The 19,286-nt window shown below is 39.1% G+C and overlaps 1 protein-coding gene and 1 pseudogene across 4 annotated transcripts in view; one reads left to right on the top strand and one right to left on the bottom strand.

Annotated features, from left to right (window-relative positions):
• Positions 1-19,286, top strand: part of LOC115897719 (chromobox protein homolog 3-like) — a 685,812-nt gene that overhangs the window by 401,769 nt on the left and 264,757 nt on the right. The window lies entirely within an intron of this gene.
• On the bottom strand, positions 4,054-4,139 carry LOC115898090 (annotated as a pseudogene).

Raw genomic sequence — 19,286 nt, forward strand, 5'->3', positions numbered from 1 at the left:
AGACAGGAAAAAACAGGGGCAGGAACTGGTCGTTAAAGATATTGTTTTTATAGGACTCCTGGCAAGTAGAAATTCACTTTACATACAAAAGACAAATACATTCATTGATTGGAAACTGCATAAAAATTACAGCATTTCGTTTCTGTTTTCTTGTTTTAAATTATAAATTCATTCTTATCTTCATAACATTTTCTGTGATTTGGTCATTTTCTATTTTGACTAGTGAAAGATTCTCCTACAAACTCAGAGTATGAATTAGCTGAATTGTACAAGTGGAATAGAGGAAAAACTCTCCTTCACTCACCCTTTTATATTTAGCTCTTTCTTTTACATGGCCCTTAGAGAGCTACCCAAATCCTTTCATTATCAAGTATAAGACCCTTTACAATTTCAAGGGTAGCCAATGTCCCACCACACTTTCAGACCCCATCTCAGTTTTGTCCTTGGCCTCCCTCTCATTTAACTTCCTTTGTTTTCATCTCCCATTCTTTCCCTTGGCAAATGTTGATGTGCTAGGAATATAGCAGTGCAGAAACAGAACAAAAATCTCAGCCATTATTTAAATAGGAGAGACAGGCAATAAGGAAAATAAATACAATATATTTTGTTTCATGGTGATAGGTTAAGGAAAAAATAAAACGAAAAGGTGAATGCTTGTTGTGTTTGCCTGGGTAGACCGTGTTGTTAAGGACTTCCTCCTTGAGTAAAGCAAGCCCTATGACTACTGGTGGTCAGAGGGCAAGTGATATCAGGATGCTTGTTCTTTTATTAGTTCTCAACCGATACACAAGCAACTTGACACCAAACAGCTGCTTGACACCAGATCAAGGAACAGTGATCTTATTTAATATGCTTTGTGTTCACCGTGGCAGGCATTGTGAGGGAAGTAAAAAAGTAACAGAAATAAAAGATAACTTTGTTTTTATTTTGAAACTTCAAATAGATTCCACTTTCTTGAGGGTAGAAATCAGCAGAATGAATCATTATATGCTTTGAAAACTTGACAGAAACCATGCTGTAGAAAAACTGTGTCACTAGTAGGACATCAGAGAAGGCTCCATCTAGTAGCTCGCTTATGATCTAAGATCTGAGCTTTAAAAACCGTGACATGGGTGACTGGAAAAGGACATTGGAGATGAGGAGAACAACAGGGCTCTGTAGTCCTGAATTCCTCAACAGAGTTTTAAAATAATCTATGAGCCAATGCATTTGGAGCTCCAAGATAATTTCCAGTTTCCAAACTTGTCTCCAACTCTCTCTGCCACTTTCACCCCACCGTACATTGTCTCCTTTCTTCATGCCTAATTTTCTCTTTGGTAGTTTGGATAATTCAGTACTCAGGATCATGTTCTTTTCAATGTTATTTTCCTAAGAACTTTATGAGCACCAGGCTCTTCATAGGCTACTGAAATGAGGAAAGCTCTGACCCTCCACTCAAGGAGCTGCTAAGCTGGTAAGTGAGCTAACAACTATCCAACGATGGCATATAATGCTCACTCTTTCACAAAATCTGTTCTCCCTTGTTTTGTTTACCCAGAAGAAGCCACATTTCCAGTCTCCTTTGTAGGTAAAGGTAGCTTCAGTTGTGGCCAGTGAGGCATATTCCAGAACTCTTCCCTAAAATTAATCTTTAGTTGATTTCTAGTTCTGGTACAAAACCAGCCTACTTAGGACAAATAACTAGAAAATTAGGCAAAATATATAAAACAAATCTTTCAGACATTGAGAGAAAAGGCAGAGTGGGACTGTGATCATTGAGAAAAGGGAAACAGAGGTAAAGCCTGCTATTGCCCTTGCTTTCTGCCTGTAGACAATTTCTGGAAGATGGCAAAGGCAGGAAGATCCCAAGCAATGCGAAAGAAATGTTGCTAAGCTGAAAAGACAAATATTGAATTTGTGGGAGGCTGAGGCAGCCAGAATTTGTGGGCAAGTTATTGGAGAGTAACAATTTCTGCAGAGAAATATGCATAAAGGCCCCCTTAACTATGCATGGATGCAACAAAATTCCACAAAGCTGCACAAATAGTAACTGCTGAGGAAAAAAACTATGGGAACTGTAACCTGAACAACTCCTGGACTTTAAGCAAGGTTAAGAGATACTCAAATCCCTTCCAGCAGAGCCGAGAAACCCATTTAGCCTCAGGGAAGTCAGTAAAGAACCTAGAGAATCATGCGTTGATAGTTTTGCTTAATTAGCCCCAGAGTTAGGGCTACTTTGGGCAACCCTAACAAAGCTTAAAAACAAGTTTTGAATGCATTAATGTGATTTGCAAATAACTTAATTGCCTAACAAGACAAACCTTAGCCCTTCTTAGAGAAAAATAATAATAAACCACTATTATAAAATTTATAATGATATTCAATAAAAATTCACTAGACAAGCAAAGAAACACCATATTATTACCTCAAAACAGAAGAAAATAAGAAGCAGAATGAGAAGTGACAGAAATAATGGAATTATAAGAGAATAATCTAAAATCAACTATTATAAATGTGATCAATATCTCCTAAAGGACAAGATAGTCATAATCATAATAATCAATAAGAATACTTCCCAGAAATAACAATACAATATCTGAAATAAAATTTTTCTTAATAGGATTAATAGTAGATTGATACTGCGGAAGAAAAGATCGGTAAAAATGAAGACACAGCAATTGAAACGAAATTGAAGCACAGGAAGGAAAAGAAGAAAAAATAGACTCAGGGACCTGTGGGACAATATCAAACAACCAACACATGCAAGATTGTTTTCTGAAAGGAGTTGGAAAAAAAAGGTGCATAAAATTTTTTTGAGTAAATGCTGAGGTCTGACCCGCAGACCCAGGCTGCGTGATGGATGAATAATGTACTCAAACACCGGTATTCAGTGAAAGAGCAGCTAGGGGGCCAGGCCACTCACAGAAAGAGTTGTAGCAGCCACATGCCCTGACTAGCTGGCCCTGTGGGCATTTATTCAGCACAGATTTAATGACAAAGGCTTTGAGTCAACACACTTGTGGATAGTTAATGTGGTCGCCCTCCCCAGAGAAAGCAGTCCTACAAATGATAGAAGTTGGTCTTAGGACCACATGAGTAAACAAGCTCTTTAGATAAACTCCCTTACATTCCTTTGTACCTACTCTAAGCTATTAGCTCACTGTAAGAGGATTAGGCTGTTTTCAGCCATAACTCTCTTCTGAGGCTGTTACAAAACCTTCCTGCCTTCGAAGGAAGTTTGCTTCTCCTTCCTATAATTTCCTCTGACAATTTTTCCCACCACCTTGACTGACATCTCCCCCTTTTCTGTTTTTAGCATCAGGTTTTGTTGGAGAGTACAGATGTGTGCAGCAACAGGTCTGTCAGGCGTGGTGGTCACTGCCCGTATTCCAGCTTTGCATCCTAGAATTAGTAAATAACATAAGACAAACATGAGTATAATTAGCAACATTCTTTGCCAATCAAGGAGTGACCTGTAGTGTTACTTGGCAATCTAGTTTGATGTGTGCTGTTACTAAGGAACCCCATTACGGGTATGTTAATCCCTCTCAGTTAAGTAGTCACATTGTTAGAAGCTGGGAAGGGGGTGTTTGTCAAAGCAACAGGGCAGAAGAAAGGTGGATTTAAGAGATGAGCCCAATAGAGTGTAGCAGATACCGCTGTAGGCAAAATGAGAGAATAAAAAGGAATAAATTGTTTGGAGTGAATGGTGTTTGTGTTTGAAGCAGGATTTGCTTTGCCTTCTGAATTGTCTTCTTCAACATTCTGTCTGGGGCCTGTGTCATCCACAGAAGCCACATTGTCTGGGGCTGCGAGTCCTGTAGGGTCATTTTCTTCATTTCTGGTACTGGGTTGGGTCCTAGCCATGTCATAATATGGTTTGATGCGTCGTGCTGGAATCCAAAGAGGACCTGAGGGGGTATGAACACAAGCATATCCTCTTCCCCATGTTAGCAAATCATTTGGATCACACCATTCATTACTGTTTACATCTTACCATAAAACTGCAGGTTTTATGTCTTGAGAGGTTTTAGCAAAGTGCTTTTCTACAGCTGATTGAAATTTATCATCTAAATTTAAAAAATTAAGCAGTGCTCTACACATTCAGAGAAACTTCTCTAGTAACAAACTATAGAAATGATCCCTGAAAGTATAGTCCTTGGGAAAGTTGAAATTGTTATAGTTAAGTTTCTCCAATTTTGGTGGAAAAATTGATGCAACTGGGTGGCTTGGTCAAGCAGTGATGTCATAACCTGAAGGTCTGCTTGATCCTTGCTGTAAGCCAATGGGCCAGGCAGTGAGCTGTAGGCTCAAATATGTGTGATAAAAATAGGATGTGTATGTTGATCTAGCAATTGCTAAAGTCAGAGAAAAAGAGCATGGGGGGCTCCAGAGTAGACTGAATTAGTGCTGTCTCAAGGTTCTGCAATAAATAAACAGAGTAAGGCCAGGCGTGGTGGCTCACGCCTGTAATCCCAGCACTTTGGGAGGCTGAGTTGGGTGGATCATGAGGTCAGGAGTTCAAGACCAGCCTGGCCAAGATTGTGAAACCCAATCTCTACTAAAAATACAAAAACTAGCCAGGTGCAGTGGCAGCCGCCTGAAATCGCATCTACTTGGGAGGCTGAGGTAGGAGAATCGCTTGAACCTGGGTGGCAGAGGTTGCAATGAGCCAAGATTGTGCCACTGCACTCCAGCCTGGGCAACAGAGTGAGACTATCTCAAAACAAACAAACAAACAAACAGAGTAAGCAGAGTCACTAACAATATTGATGGGCTGAGCAGAAAAAGTCTCCAAAGCCAATATTAAGGCTCCAACCTCAGCTCTTTGAGTGCTAGTAAACCCAGATCAAGTGAGGGAATTACATGGTCTTCACCAGATGGCCACTTTTCCATGTTTGCCCGTGCATCAGTAACAGTGTTAAAGCATTAGGTATGGGGGAGAGAACTACTTTTGTAGGCATAATTACAGGAGTACGAGATAAGAACTGAAGCAGTTTGTCAGCAGGGAGGGTATGTTCTAAATGGCCTGTGTCATCAGTGAGTGGTATCTGAAGATCTAAAGACAGGGGCAATACTGCTTCAAATTGCCTTTGTTCAAAGAAATTCTTATGACATCAAGGTCATAACCTAGCAACTGATTGCATCATCTGCAGCCTGAATAGATGACTTTACTAAGTAGCTGGATATAGGGAGAGAGTGTTTTAGTCCCAGTATGTGAGCAAAAAACCCATTCTACAAAGTGCAGTCCTGGGGTCATCTGTCCTATTAACCCTGTAGGGGAATATTTAGTGGGAAAAACAAACAACTGGACAGAATATTGGGTGTCCATGCAATCCATTTGCCTTTGGGAAATAGTTTGCTCTCCTTCTTCAATTTCCCTTTTTGCTGCAGCAGTCAAATACCTGGGAGAATCCAGGGCTATATTGCCCTTTAAGATAGAAAACAACTTTTGCAACTTATCAGTAGATATGCCCAAGATGGGGCAAAGGCAGTTAATATTGCCCAATAATTTTTGATTAATCATGTAAGGTATGTAAGTTGCTAGTATTTAATTTAACCTTTTGAGTTCTTACTGACTGGGAAGTTAGTATGTACCCAAGATATTTCCAAAGAGAAGACATCTGTACTTTTTCGGATGCTATGATTAAACCTCTTAGGTATGTATTCTTTACAACAGAGGTATAAAAATTTACAAGTACTGGCTCCTTTGGGGCTGCTAATAAAATATCCATAAAATGAATAATCTTGCAATCAGGAATTTCTTTTCTACTGGGGGGCAAAGCTTGATTTGCATGATACTGACACATGGTAGGACTGTTTAGCATCCCTTGAGGAAGCACTTTCCAATGAAATCAGCAAGTTGGCCTCTCATTATTGATAGCTGGTATTGTAAATGCAAATGTTTCTGTCCTGTTCTGCTAGGGAAATAGTATAAAAACAGTCTTTTAAGTCAATAATAATTATATATCATCTCAAGGAATCACTGCAGGGGAGGGAAGGGCCCGTTGAATGGGCCCCATAGGTTGCAAATTTGCATTAATAGCATGTAAGTTATGCAAAAGTCTCCATTTACCAGACTTTCTGGGAATGACAAAAATAAGCGAATTCCAAGGGCTGTTTGATGGTTCTATATGGCCAGCTTTTAATTGCTTCTCAACTAATTCATGGGCTCTTTAATTTGTCTTAACCCTTCAGAGGTTACTGTTTTACTTAAGTTGGATATGGAGAGAGTCACATTAGGGGTAAGGGAGAAATAATAGTGGCCATTATTAGAAAAGGGTTTTTTAAATTCTTAGATTTTAGCAGAGAATTATAATCTGGGATGTCGCTTGTATACAAGGAACACATGAAATTTTGCCATGGGCTTCCCGTGGAGCTGGAGGGCAGCAGTGTGGTCCCTGGGCAGCAGATGCCCTTTATTAAGTTGAAGACATTTCCTTCTCTCCCTAGTTTGGTAAGAATTTTATTCCAAAAGAGCATTACATTTTGTCAAATTATTTGAAAATATACATTGAGATTATTTTATGTTTTCCCCTTATTTTCTCTATTAGTATGAGCTGTGGTTGAGGATAATTGACCACAAAAGAACCAAAAAAGCTTTTCTGGATTCATGAGAATTTTCTGGGTCTTGATTATTGCTGATATCTGTAATCAAATTGTGAATTTAAAATGTGTGCATTTTCTTGTATGTTATACTTTTACATAGTTTATTTTAAAAATACATTTGGATTGCAGTCTTGTCACCTTATTGTGTTATAGCTTCCCCTGTTCTGCTGCCTAAAATTTGTGCATAGTGATCAGAGCTCTAGCTGCCATCTTATACCTTATCATCTGATATGAGGATGACAGCCATGGATGCAAGGAATCCTAGTCTCTAAGAGCTCTGAGAAACTAAGCTGCAATATCTAGTTCTGCACTGACTACTTCTAGATTTTTACCTGAGAGAAAAATAAACCTCAAAAATGTTAGGCAGGAATCTAGACCCAACATGGCGGTATCACCCAGCATGGCAGGCCCTTTGTTAGGACTTCCCACCCTTCACTTCCTGCTAAGACTCTCAGTGCGCGAAAAAAGCCCGAGCCTGCCAAAGAACCCCCACTCTGCACAAGCTCCAGGACACGTTATCCCCAGAAATCAAAACCTACCTCAAGAAAGCCGATACCTACAAACCCCGCCTACCTCGCTGTACAAAAGGCCCCTGATACCCGCCCGGAGTGAGACTTCCTCAGCCCTCCCCCTAGACTGGTGAACCTTGCCCGGGAGCCCAATAAAGGCTGCCTTTGTTCTCATCTGCCTCGTGTCTTTTTGCTCGGCTCCCTCATTTACATTACAAAAAATATTAACCTACTGTTACTTTCTGGCAATCCTAATTTTAAATACTGAAATAACTAAATGCAATATGGTACCATAAACATTTGATGCAGAGGAAGTACCAGGAACATTTAATAAAGTTCATGATGAGTTATAACTAGTTGGATTTCAGTAAAAACACTGTTGGCAAGCGGTGGGGGTTAGGGGGCAGGGGGAGAGAGAGAGAAAGATTTGAAGTGGACCTTAGAAGTGAATATAATTTTAGTACACAAATGTTGAGGAAACCAGCCTCACACCACCCAGCGGGTACCCTGAGTCTGGCAGAGACAAAAGAGACAGAATAAGCATTTAAAAGGCAGGTCCAGGGGACCAGAGTGTCAGAGGCTTGCTCACGGCCCAAGCTCTTGGCCTCCACCCAATTTATTGGCTTACAAGCTCTTTGCTCTTAGGGCAGATGGAAGGGTGAGGAAGGGATGAGGAAAAGGATTAATCAGTGAAGGAGAACTTGTGAGTCATTTGATAAGATGTATAGCAGTGGCATTTTCTGTGAATTTCCTTGAGCAAAGGCGTGTGTCTAAACTACTTAAGATCTTTAACTTATCGGGACTGAAACAGGTGGGAGCAGGTTTCAGGAGAAGCCAAGATATTTGATTATACTCCAGTGCTTGAAGGGAGTGTTATTCCCTGAGCAACCTGTGGAATGCGGCTGAGTGGTTATGCTCTCCGGGCATAAAGACATGAAGGCAATAAGGAGACTTTTCTCCTCAGAGGCTGCCCATGGCTTCCCATGGGTGTCTCACACAGGGGAGACCAACTCGACTGGCACCCCAGAAACTCTCTTTCCCACAACAAATGTGGTAGAAAAGCATTCAAGGAAAAAGACTGTCATTAAAATAGGTGCACAGATGATGAGAGGTAGAAGCATTCTAGAGGTAGAAGGTGATGTAGGGAACATGTATAGGAAAATAAAAGGACAAAGGGCTAAGCAGTTATGCTGGACTGCTCTGGAGAACCTGACTGGAGAGCTGGGATTCATTAAACTGTAAGAAGTCAAGAAAGGTTTCTGGGCAGTGAAGTAATAGGTAAAATTAACCCATGGCAGCCCAGAGAGAAGCAGCAGAATAAATTTAGGGAAAGCAGAAAGTATGCATAAGAAGCAAAACATTTAGGGCCGGGTGTGGTGGCTCAAGCCTGTAATCCCAGCACTTTGGGAGGCCAAGACGGGCGGATCACGAGGTCAGGAGTTTGAGACCATCCTGGCTAACATGGTGAAACCCCGTCTCTACTAAAAAATACAAAAAACTAGCCGGGTGAGGTGACGGGTGTCTGTAGTCCCAGCTACTTGGGAGGCTAAGGCAGGAGAATGGCCTAAACCCGGGAGGTGGAGCTTGCAGTGAGCTGAGATCCGGCCACTGCACTCCAGCCTGGGCGACAAAGCGAGGCTCTGTCTCAAAAAAAAAAAAAAAAAAAAAAGCAAAACATTTAGTTTAGCTAAAACCTGGGATGTGTTGAGAGGAGTTGGGTATGGAATAGAATAACAATTTTGAATTATTGGCTTGGTGTGAACTTACATCTTTAAAAAGTATAAGTGATTATTTCTGACTTAAAATCAATTTGCCTATGGAATAATATAGACGTTACATATTAGAATTAGTAAGGCAGTGTGGATGAAAATACAAGATTGGAGTCTATTAACATAGTATGGACAAGAGAAAATAAGAATCAGGATCAAAAAAGAAGGTAGGAAAGTTTGTGTAGTAATGAAATCAGGACCTGGAGAATGATCACATATGAGGGACCCTGGGTAAGAGATGAGTCAAGGCTGGCTTTGAGGGTGCAAGTCTGAGATAGTTACTCAACCAAGAATGATGCAACAGGGGTAGTGACTTTCAGGATATAATTCTTCCATCCAACCCTGGGTTGTGACACCCTTCTTTAGAGAAATTAAATTATTCTGCCTATGCTGATACATGGAAAGAAGGGGAGAAGTGTAAAATGCAGAAAATACTATGATAAATATGGGAGACACAGGGTTATTGGAGTTTCAAAAGGAGAATAGATTTTAAAATAGAGCAAATCTATGTTTGAAGAGATAATCACTAATAATTTTCAAAGCAATGAAAGATACCAAGCAACAAATTTGGGTAGCTTTACAAATATCAAGCAGGTAAAAATTATATAAAGAAAACGTCACATAAGTATATAATACAAAATAAAAACATTCAAAACAGAAGACAATTTAAGTCTAACAGCTGACTTATTAATAGAAAAAATGGGAGTCAGTAAGCAATGGGAGAATTTCCTCAAAGTGTTTAAAGAAAATAATCACCAACCTAGCATACACTTCTATCCCCATTGAATACATGCTTTAAAAAGAAAGGCAATATAACCTTGCCAGACAAACAAAACCTGAGATAATCTATCATTAGTGAAATAGCCCTAAAGGAAATAATAAAGGGTCTTCTTCAGGCAAAAGGAAAGGATACCAGGTGGAAAAATAATAATGAAATAATTAATGAAGAAGAATATAAACAACAAAAATATGAGCCAGTGCTTTTCCCACTGTGCAACTTTCCCTCTCTGTACTTTACTAGTCCATATAATCAGCTCCACTGGTAACAGCATGCACATTAATTATCTCTGCTTGCTATATGATGTGCCAACCTTGGTGAACCCTTACTCTAAATAGGTATGTTTTCCAGACTGTTAGGAATATATCTTTCAAAATACTGAGATATTTTAATTGTAACCATTTGACATTGACACTTCCAAACGCATAGTATACATTTCTATTTTTCATAAAAAGATATGGTAATTGTTTATTTTGGCATTATTTTATAAGATAAAGATGGGCCCATGGATGGGTGTAGTGTGATATTTCTCCCACATTAAGCAAACTAACACTTTCATGTATTGAGTCACCTGTCACTTTAGTCAATAAGTCTATCTCTAATAGCCTCTCAAACTATAATTTGATATTTCTAACCTGCTGTGGAATCAGAAAACAAGTGATCAGGCTTAGTATCTGTTTGTTTATCAAACCTACAAATACTAGATGCAGTATGGATTTTTTGGAGGGAGAAAAATGGCAAGCTATTTCCAAATTTTTTTATATAAATTAGGTTTAATCTTGATAACTATACTTTTAATACCCATTATTCTTGAATATGTATACAAAAATTATCAGTGAGACAGTCACTAGAATTAGAAAACACATTAGCAAAGAGAATTCATTATATTAAGAAAATAATACATTATAACCAAACAGGATTTATTCTAAGAATCCAATAATAATTCAATGGTATGGAATTCTTTAAGATAATTCAGCATATTAATAGATACAAAGAGGAGAAACATAATAATTTCCACAGATACTGACAAAGTGGCTGAAAGAATTCTCTAATCATGCTAAGGAAGTGTTAACATGATTAGAGAATTCTTTCTACCACTTTGTCAACATCTGTGGAAAAAGAAGCAATAAGAAATGCTTCCTTAACATGATTAGTCCTCAACTCAACATCTCACCTACTTAGTGGGGAAATACTGGAAACTTTCCACTAAAACCGAAAACAAGACAATGATGGCCACTATCCACTACTATTCAACATAGTAATAGAGATATTTACCAATGTGATTTGGCAAAAGAAGACAGAGAAATATAATTGAAAAATAAAATTACTTCCATTTTCAGATCATATGATATCATACATGAACCATTCAAGAAAATGATAAAAAACTCAAGAAAAATAATTTAGTAAAGTAACAGAAAATGTAACCAACATAAAAAAATCACATTTACAAACAATAACCAGTTGGGAGGTATAATGGAAGGCAACCCCGTACTTACAACATCAATAAAAACAGAACATAGGAAAGACAAGCCTTCCTGAGGAAACCATGAAAACACACACCTGTGAAGGATGCAAGTAGACTTAAACAAATTTTTCATTTTAATAATTTTAAATTTATTTAAAAATCTTTAGATATTTAAACATTTAAAACATTTAATTATAATTACTAATTGAATATTAAATAAAATATTTATATATAATAATTTTAGTAGTTTTAAATTTACTACAACACCTCTATACTTAAAATAATGTCACTGGCACATGCAAGACAGACCAAATAGAACGAAATTAAATGTCCCTAAATAGTCCCAGGAACATGTAGAAATTTAGCATAACTATAAATTATATGTAATGAGTTTCTCTGAGTTTCTAAAATGATTCTAAAACAATTTAATGTGCATAAGAAGACTGAACAAAAGAATGAGTTCTTTCTGTGGGAAAAGAAAGTTAAAAATGTAGAAGCTCTGTAGAAAAGGAAAAACTCTGTAGTGTTTGATTGGATTATAGAAAATACAGACACACAGATATAGATAGATTAGATGTGGCGGTAGATGTAGTTATTTCCCAGCTCTGTCAACTGCAAGGGACTTAAAGTAGTGATATCCGATAGAAAGAAGCATAGCTAGTATTTAGGTCCTGACATCTAAACACTATTTCATTTTTTTCTAAAAGGAACTAATGATTCTTGGAGAAATGCTAATTCTAGGATTAGAGCAGGAAAAGCTGGCGGTATTTTTGACCACAAAGTTTTGGTGTTGTGCCACAAATTAAAGAAGTGCTCAAAATCTGATGGGGCTATGTCAAAATGACACAGTAATCTGCTCAAAAGAGCTTTTCACTGACCAAATTTAGATAATTTTGAGCACAAAAGTGAAATATTTCAGTAATATAACATATTGAAAAAAAGGTGAATTCATAAGTTGATACTTATCCAATAAATAAGAACAAATGTACAAATGAATCAGTGGATATAAGAAATGGGAAATAAAACCCTTATTTACAGAACAGTGCCAACTAATAATGTGTAAGATATGATAGAATATGAAAATCTTCATTTTCCAATTATTATAGTCATAATTGATTATGTAAAGAATCATCCATGGAAGCTAAAATCATTGGTTAAAATATTGTCAAGAAACGGCCGGGCGCGGTGGCTCAAGCCTGTAATCCCAGCACTTTGGGAGGCCGAGATGGGCGGATCACGAGGTCAGGAGATCGAGACCATCCTGGCTAACACGGTGAAACCCCGTCTCTACTAAAAATACAAAAACTAGCCGGGCGAGGTGGCGGGCGCCTGTAGTCCCAGCTACTCGGGAGGCTGAGGCAGGAGAATGGCGTAAACCCGGGAGGTGGAGCTTGCAGTGAGCTGAGGTCTGGCCACTGCACTCCAGACCGGGCGACAGAGCGAGACTCCGCCTCAAAAAAAAAAAAAAAAAAAAAAAAAAAAAGAAACAGGATATCCACTCAGTGTCAGATTATCAGTTATCAGTTACATAGCAGGAAAGACAACTTTATAAGGAAATTTTTTTTGTTTTTATTTTTAGTTCCAGGGCATATGTGCGGATGTGCAGATTTGTTACATAGGTAAACGTATGCCATGATGGTTTGCTGCACCAATCAACCCATCACCTAGGTATTATGCCCAGCATGCATTAGCTATTTTTCCTAATGTTCTCCCTCCCTGACCTCACCCCACCCCGACAGGTCCCAGTGTGTGTTGCTCCTCTCCCTGTGTCCATGTGTTCTCATCGTTCAGCTCCTACTTATAAGTGAGAACATGTGGTGTTTGGTTTTCTGTTCCTGCGTTAGTTTGCTGAGGATAAATGGCTTCCAGCTTCATCAATGTCCCTGCAAAGGACATGATCTTATTCCTTTTTATGGCTGCATAGTATTCCGTGGCGTATATGTACCACATTTCCTTTATCTAGTCTATTGCTGATGGGCATTTGGGTTGATGCCATGTCTTTGCTATTGTGAATAGTGCTGCAGTGAACATACATGTGCATGTATGTTCAGAATGATTTATATTCCTTTGGGTACATATCCAGTATGGGATTCTGGGTCAAATGGTATTTCTGGTTTTAGATCTTTGAGGAATCACCACAGTGTCCTCCACAATAGTTGAACTAATTTACATTCCCGTCAACAGTGTAAAAGCATTCCTAATTCTCCACAACCTTGCCAGCATCTGTTGTTTCTTGACTTTTTAATACTGGCCATTGTGACTGGCATGAGATGGTATCTCATTGTGGTTCTGGTTTGTATTTCTCTAATGATCAGTGATGTTGAGCTTTTTTTCATGTTTGTTGTCTGCATAAATGTCTGCTTTCAAGAAATGTCTGTTTGTGTCATTTGCCCACTTTTTAATGTTTTTTTCTTGTAAATTTGTTTGAGTTCCTTGAAGATTCTGTGTATTAGACCTTTGTTGGATGGACAGATTGTAAAAATTTTCTCCCCACTCTGTAGGTTGCCTATCCCCTCTGATCAGTTTTTTTTTTTTTTTCTGTGCAGAAGCTCTTTAGTTTAATTAGACCTTATTTGTCAATTTTTGCTTTTGTTGCAATTGCTTTTAGCAATTTCATCATGAAATCTTTGCCTGTACCAATGCCCTGAATGGTATTGCCTAGATTTTCTTCTAGGGTTTTTATAGTTTTGGATTTTACATTTCAGCCTTTAATCCACCTTGAGTTAATTTTTGTATGAAGTGTGAGGAAGGGGTCCAGTTTCAATTTTCTGCAAATGAATAGCCAGTTCTCCCAGCACCATTTATTAAATAGGGAATCTTTCCCCATTGCTTTTCTCTGGTTTGTCAAAAATCAGATGGTTGTAGATGTGCAATCTTATTTTTGAGTTCTCTATTCTGTTCCATTGATCTGTGTGTCTGTTTTTGTACCAGCACCATGCTGTTTTTGTTATTGTAGCCTTATAACAAAAAGTCTGGTAGTGTAATGCCTCCAGTTTTAGTCTTTTTGCTTAAGATTGTCTTGGTTATATGGGCTCTTTTTTGGTTCCATATGAGTTTTAAAACATTGGTTTTTTTCTAATTCTGTGAAGAATGCCAATGGTACTTTAATGGTAATAGCATTGAATCTATAAATTACTTTTGGCAATATGGCTATTTTCATGATATTAATTATTCCTATTTATGAGCATGGAATATTTTTCCATTTGTGTGTGTCCTCTCTGGTTTCCTTGAGCAGTGGTTTCTAGTTTTCCTTGAAGAGGTCAGGTTGATCACTACCCTTGTTAGCTGTGTTCCTAGGTATTTTATTCTTTTTGTAGCAATTGTGAATGAGAGTTCATTCATCATTTGGCTCTCTGCTTGCCTCTTGCTGGTGTATAGGAATGCTTGTTACTTCTGCACATTAATTTTGTATCCTGAGACTTTGCTGAATTTGCTTATAAGTTTAAGAAGCTTTTGTGCTGAGACAAAGGGATTTTCTAGATACGGGATCATGTTATCTGCAAACAATGTGACTTTTCCCCTTCTTATTTGAATTCCGTTTACTTCTTTCTCTTGCCTGATTGCCCTGGCCAGAACTTCCAATACTGTGTTGAATAGGAGTGGTGAGAGAGGGCATCCTTGTCTTGTGCCAGTTTTCAAGGAGAATGCTTCCAGCTTTCTCCCATTCAATATGATATTGGCTGTGAGTTTGTCATAAATGGATATTATTTCAGGTATGTTCCTTCAATACCTAGTTTATTGAGAGTTTTTAACATGAAGGAATGCTGAATTTTATTGAAGGCCTTTTCTGCATCTATTGAGATAATCATGTGGTTTTTGTCTTTAGATTTGTTTATGTGATGCATTATGTTTATTGATTTGCATATGTTGAACTAGCCTTGCATCCCAGGAATGAAGCCAACTTAATTATGGTGGATAAGCTTTTTGATGTGCTGCTGGATTCAGTTTGCCAGTATTGAGAATTTGAATTTTTGCATTGATGTTCATCAGTGATATAGGCCTGAAGTTTTCTTTTTTGTTTTATCTCTGCCAGGTTTTGGTATCAGGATGATGCCAGCCTCATAGAATGAGTTAGGGAGGAGTCCCTCCTTTTCAAGTGTCTGTGATAGTTTCAGAAGAAATGGTATCAGCCCCTCTTTGTATTTCTGGTAGAGTTCAGCTATAAATCCATCTGGTCCTGGGCTTTTTTTGGTTGGTAGGCTGTTTATTACTGCCACAATTTCAGAACTTGTTTTTGATCTATTTAGGGATTCAACTTCTTCCTGGTACAGTCTTGGGAGGGTGAATGTGTCCAGGAATTTATCCATTTCTACTAGACTTTCTAATTTATTTGCATAGAGCTGTGTACAGTATTCTCTGATGGTTGCATTTCTGTGAGGTCAGTGGTGATAGCCCCTTTATCATTTTTATAGCATCTATTTGATTCTTCTCTCTTCTTTATTAGTCTAGCTAGTGGTCTATTTTATTTTTTCATTGATTCATTGATTTTTTGAAGGGTTTTTCATGTATCTGTCTCCTTCAGTTCCACTCTGATCTTGGTTATTTCTTGTCTTCTGCTAGCTTTGGGGTTTGTTTGCTATTGGTTCTCTAATTTAGTCATGATGCCGTGTGTGTCAATTTGAGATCTTTCTAGTTTTTTCATCTTAACATTGCTTTAGCTGTGTCCCAGGGATTCTGGTACATTGTCTCTTTGTTTTCATTGGTTTCAAATAACTTCTAGATTTCTGCCTTGATTTCATTATTTAACCGGGAGTCATTTAGGAGCAGGTTGTTCAATTTCCATGTAATTGTATGGTTTTGAGTCCTAATTTGATTGTGCTGTGGTCTCAGAGACTGTTATTATTTCAGTTATTTTTCATTTGCTGAGGAGTGATTTATTTCCAATTATGTGATCAATTTTAGAGTAAGTGCCTTGTGGTGCCAAGAAAAATGTATATTTGATTGTTTTGGGGTGGAAAGATCTGTAGGTATCCATCAGATCCACTTGATCCAGAGCTGAGTTCAAGTCTTGGATATCTTTGTTATATTTTCTGTCTCGATGATCTAATATTGACAGTGGGGTATTAAAGTCTCCCAGTATTATTGTGTGGGAGTCTAAGTCTTTTGTGGGTCCCTAGGGACTTGTTTTATGAATCTGGGTGCTCCTGTCTTGAGTGCATATATATTAAGGACAGTTAGCTCTTCTTGTTGAATTGACCCTTTTACCAATATATAATATCTTTGCCTTTTTTGATCTTTGTTGGTTTTAAGTCTATCTTGTAAGAAACTAAAATTGCACCTCCTGCTTTTTTCTGTTTGTTTATCATTTGCTTGGTAAACTTTCCTCCATCCTTTTAAGTCTATGTGTATCTTTGCATGTGAGATGGGGCTCCTGAATACAGCACAATGATGGATTTTGACTCTTTATCCAGTTTGCCACTCTATGTCTTTTAACTGGGGCATTTAGTTCATTTACATTAAGGTTAACATTGTTATGTATAAATTTGATCTTGACATTGTGATACTAGTCGGGTATTTTACAGACTTGTTTATGTATTTGCTCCATAGTGTCATTGATCTGTGTATTTCAGTGTGTTTTTTGCAGTGGCTGGTAACAGTTTTTCCTTTCCATATTCGGTGCTTCATTCAGGAGCTCTTGCAAGGCAGGTCTGGTGGTGATGAATTCCCTCAGCATTTGCTTGTCTGAAAAAAAATTTTATTTCTCTTTCACTTACGAAATTTAGTTTGGCTAGATATGAAATTCTAGGTTGGAAATTCTTTAAGACTGTTGAAAATTAGCCCCCAATCTCTTCTGGCTTGTAAGGTTTCTGCTGAGAGATCTGTTGTTTTTCTGATAGGCTTTCCTTTTTAGGTGACCTGGCCCTTTTCTCTGGCTGTCCCACACATTTTTTCCCCTCATTTTGACTTTGGAGAATCTGACAGTTATGTGTCTAGGAGTTGATCTTCTCATGGAGTATCTTACTGGGGTTATCTGAATTTCTTGAATTTGAATGTTGGCCTGTCTTGCTAGGTTGGGGAAGTTCTCCCGGATGATATCCCAAAGCTTGTTTTCCATCTTGATTCTATTCTCCCAATCTTTTTCAGGTACCCCGATCAGTCTTAGGTTCAGTTTTTTAAGAGTCCCATAGTTCTTAGAGGTTTTGTTTGTTCCTTTTCATTCTTTTTTCTCTAATCTTGTCTGCCTGTCTTATTTCAGCAAGATTGTCTTCAAGCTCTGATATCCTTTCTTCTGCTTGGTCTATTTGGCTATTGATACCTGTGTTTGCATTATGAAATTCTCATGCTGTGTTTTTCCACTCCATTAGATCATTAATTTTCCTCTCTACACTGATAATTCTGGTGAATAGCTCCTGTAATGTTTTATCATGGTTCTTAGCTTCTTTGTAGCGAGTTAGAACATAATCCTTTAGTTCAGCAAAGTTCGTTATTACCCATCTTCTGAAGCCTACTTCTATCAGTTCATCTGTCTCAGCCTCAGCCCAGTTCTGTGCCCTTGCTAGAGATGTGTTGTGATGTTTTGGAGGAGAGGAGGCACTCTGGCTTTTTGAGTTTTCAGCATTTTTGTGTTTTTGCATTGATTCTTCCTCATCTTCATGGGTTTATCTACCTTTGATCTTTGAGGCTACTGACTTTTAGATGGGGTTTTTGTGGTGTCTTTTTTGTGGATATCGTTGCTTTCTGTTTTTATTTTAGCAGCCAGGTCCCTCTTCTGTAGGGCTGCTGTGGTTTGCTTGGGGTCCACTCCAGCCCCTATTCACCTGTGTCTCTCATCCCTGGAGATATCACCAGTGGAGGCTGCAGACCAGCAAAGATGGCAGCCTGCCCCTTTCTCTGGGAGCTCTGTCCCAGAGGGGCACTGGCCTGTTGCCGGCCGGAATGTTCCTGTATGAGGTGTCTGGAGACTCCTGTCGGGAGGTCTCACTCAGTCAGGGGCAGCAGGGTCAAAGACCTGCTTAAATAAGCAGTCTGTCTGCCCCTCGGGAGGGCAGGTGTGCTGTGCTGGGGGAATCCCCCTTGTCTGGGCTGCCCTGACTCTCCAGAGGAGGCAGAAAAGACTAAGATCACTGATCCAGGATACTGCAGCCACTCCTTCTCCTAGGAGCTCCTCTGCTGGTTACCAGTGTTCTGTCTATAAACTCCTGGCTGGAGATGCTGAGATTCCCACAGGGAGGCCCCACCCAATGAGGAGGACTGGATCCAGGTCCTGCCCCATCTGGCTGGGGCTGGTGGCAAGGGAAAGTGGTGACTGGAGCTGCAGTAACAGTGGTCGCCTATCCCCTGGGGAACTTGGTCTTCTTAGGCAGTTTCTAGCCCACTACGCTGACAGACAGTGATGCCAAGCCAATGGTTTTTAGCTTGTGGAGTTCCATGGGAACAATGCCACTTGTCTCCCTGGCTTCAGTCCCCTCCCCACAAGAATGGATGGTTCTCTTGCCTCATGGGAGTTCCCTCATGGAAGTTCCCAGAGCCAGAGTATGCAGATACTCCTGTGTCAGTGCTTGCTCAAAGTGGCTGCCCACAGGAACAGCCCACCAGAGCAGCTGCCATGATTCTCCACAGGCTTATGCTTTGAACCCAAGACTCTGGTAGCATGGGCTCAAGAGGGGACCTCCCAATCCACAGGTTGCAAGGATCCCTTGGAAAGCCCTGGTTTTCAGAGAGGGGAAGCACAATCCCTCACCATCTCCCTTGGCTGGGGGAGAGAGTTGCCTTTGCTGCATGCAGCCCCCAGGTGGGGTCTTGCTCTCTCTCTGTGGGTCATGCCAACCACCTAGTCAGTTCCTATAAAAGAACTTTGGTTTCAATTGAAGATGCAGAGTTCACTCAGTTTTGCCCTTCTTTGTGGGAGCTGCAGAGTGGAGCTGCCTCCATTCAGCCATGTTGGTTCCATCCCAAGAAGAAATTTCAAGTCTACCAACTTGCCAAACATTTCAACTTAATATTGTTTGCCTTATTTTAGAAATGGCTGAGACTACCTCATCATCTGTATAACATTTCCTCCAAATCATAACACAGAATAAATTCTCAAAAGAAAAAGCATCAATGGGCTGTGAGTAGAATGCCTAATATACATTCATGTACATCATATGTATGTTTCAGGTATGCTTAACCCCACATCACCCCCATTTTTAGGAGTGCTTACTTTCTGATTTTCACTTGGGTTTCACATAGGAAAT

The sequence above is a fragment of the Rhinopithecus roxellana genome, chromosome 5, assembly GCF_007565055.1.
Source record: "Rhinopithecus roxellana isolate Shanxi Qingling chromosome 5, ASM756505v1, whole genome shotgun sequence".
In the NCBI taxonomy this organism is placed as follows: domain Eukaryota; kingdom Metazoa; phylum Chordata; class Mammalia; order Primates; family Cercopithecidae; genus Rhinopithecus; species Rhinopithecus roxellana.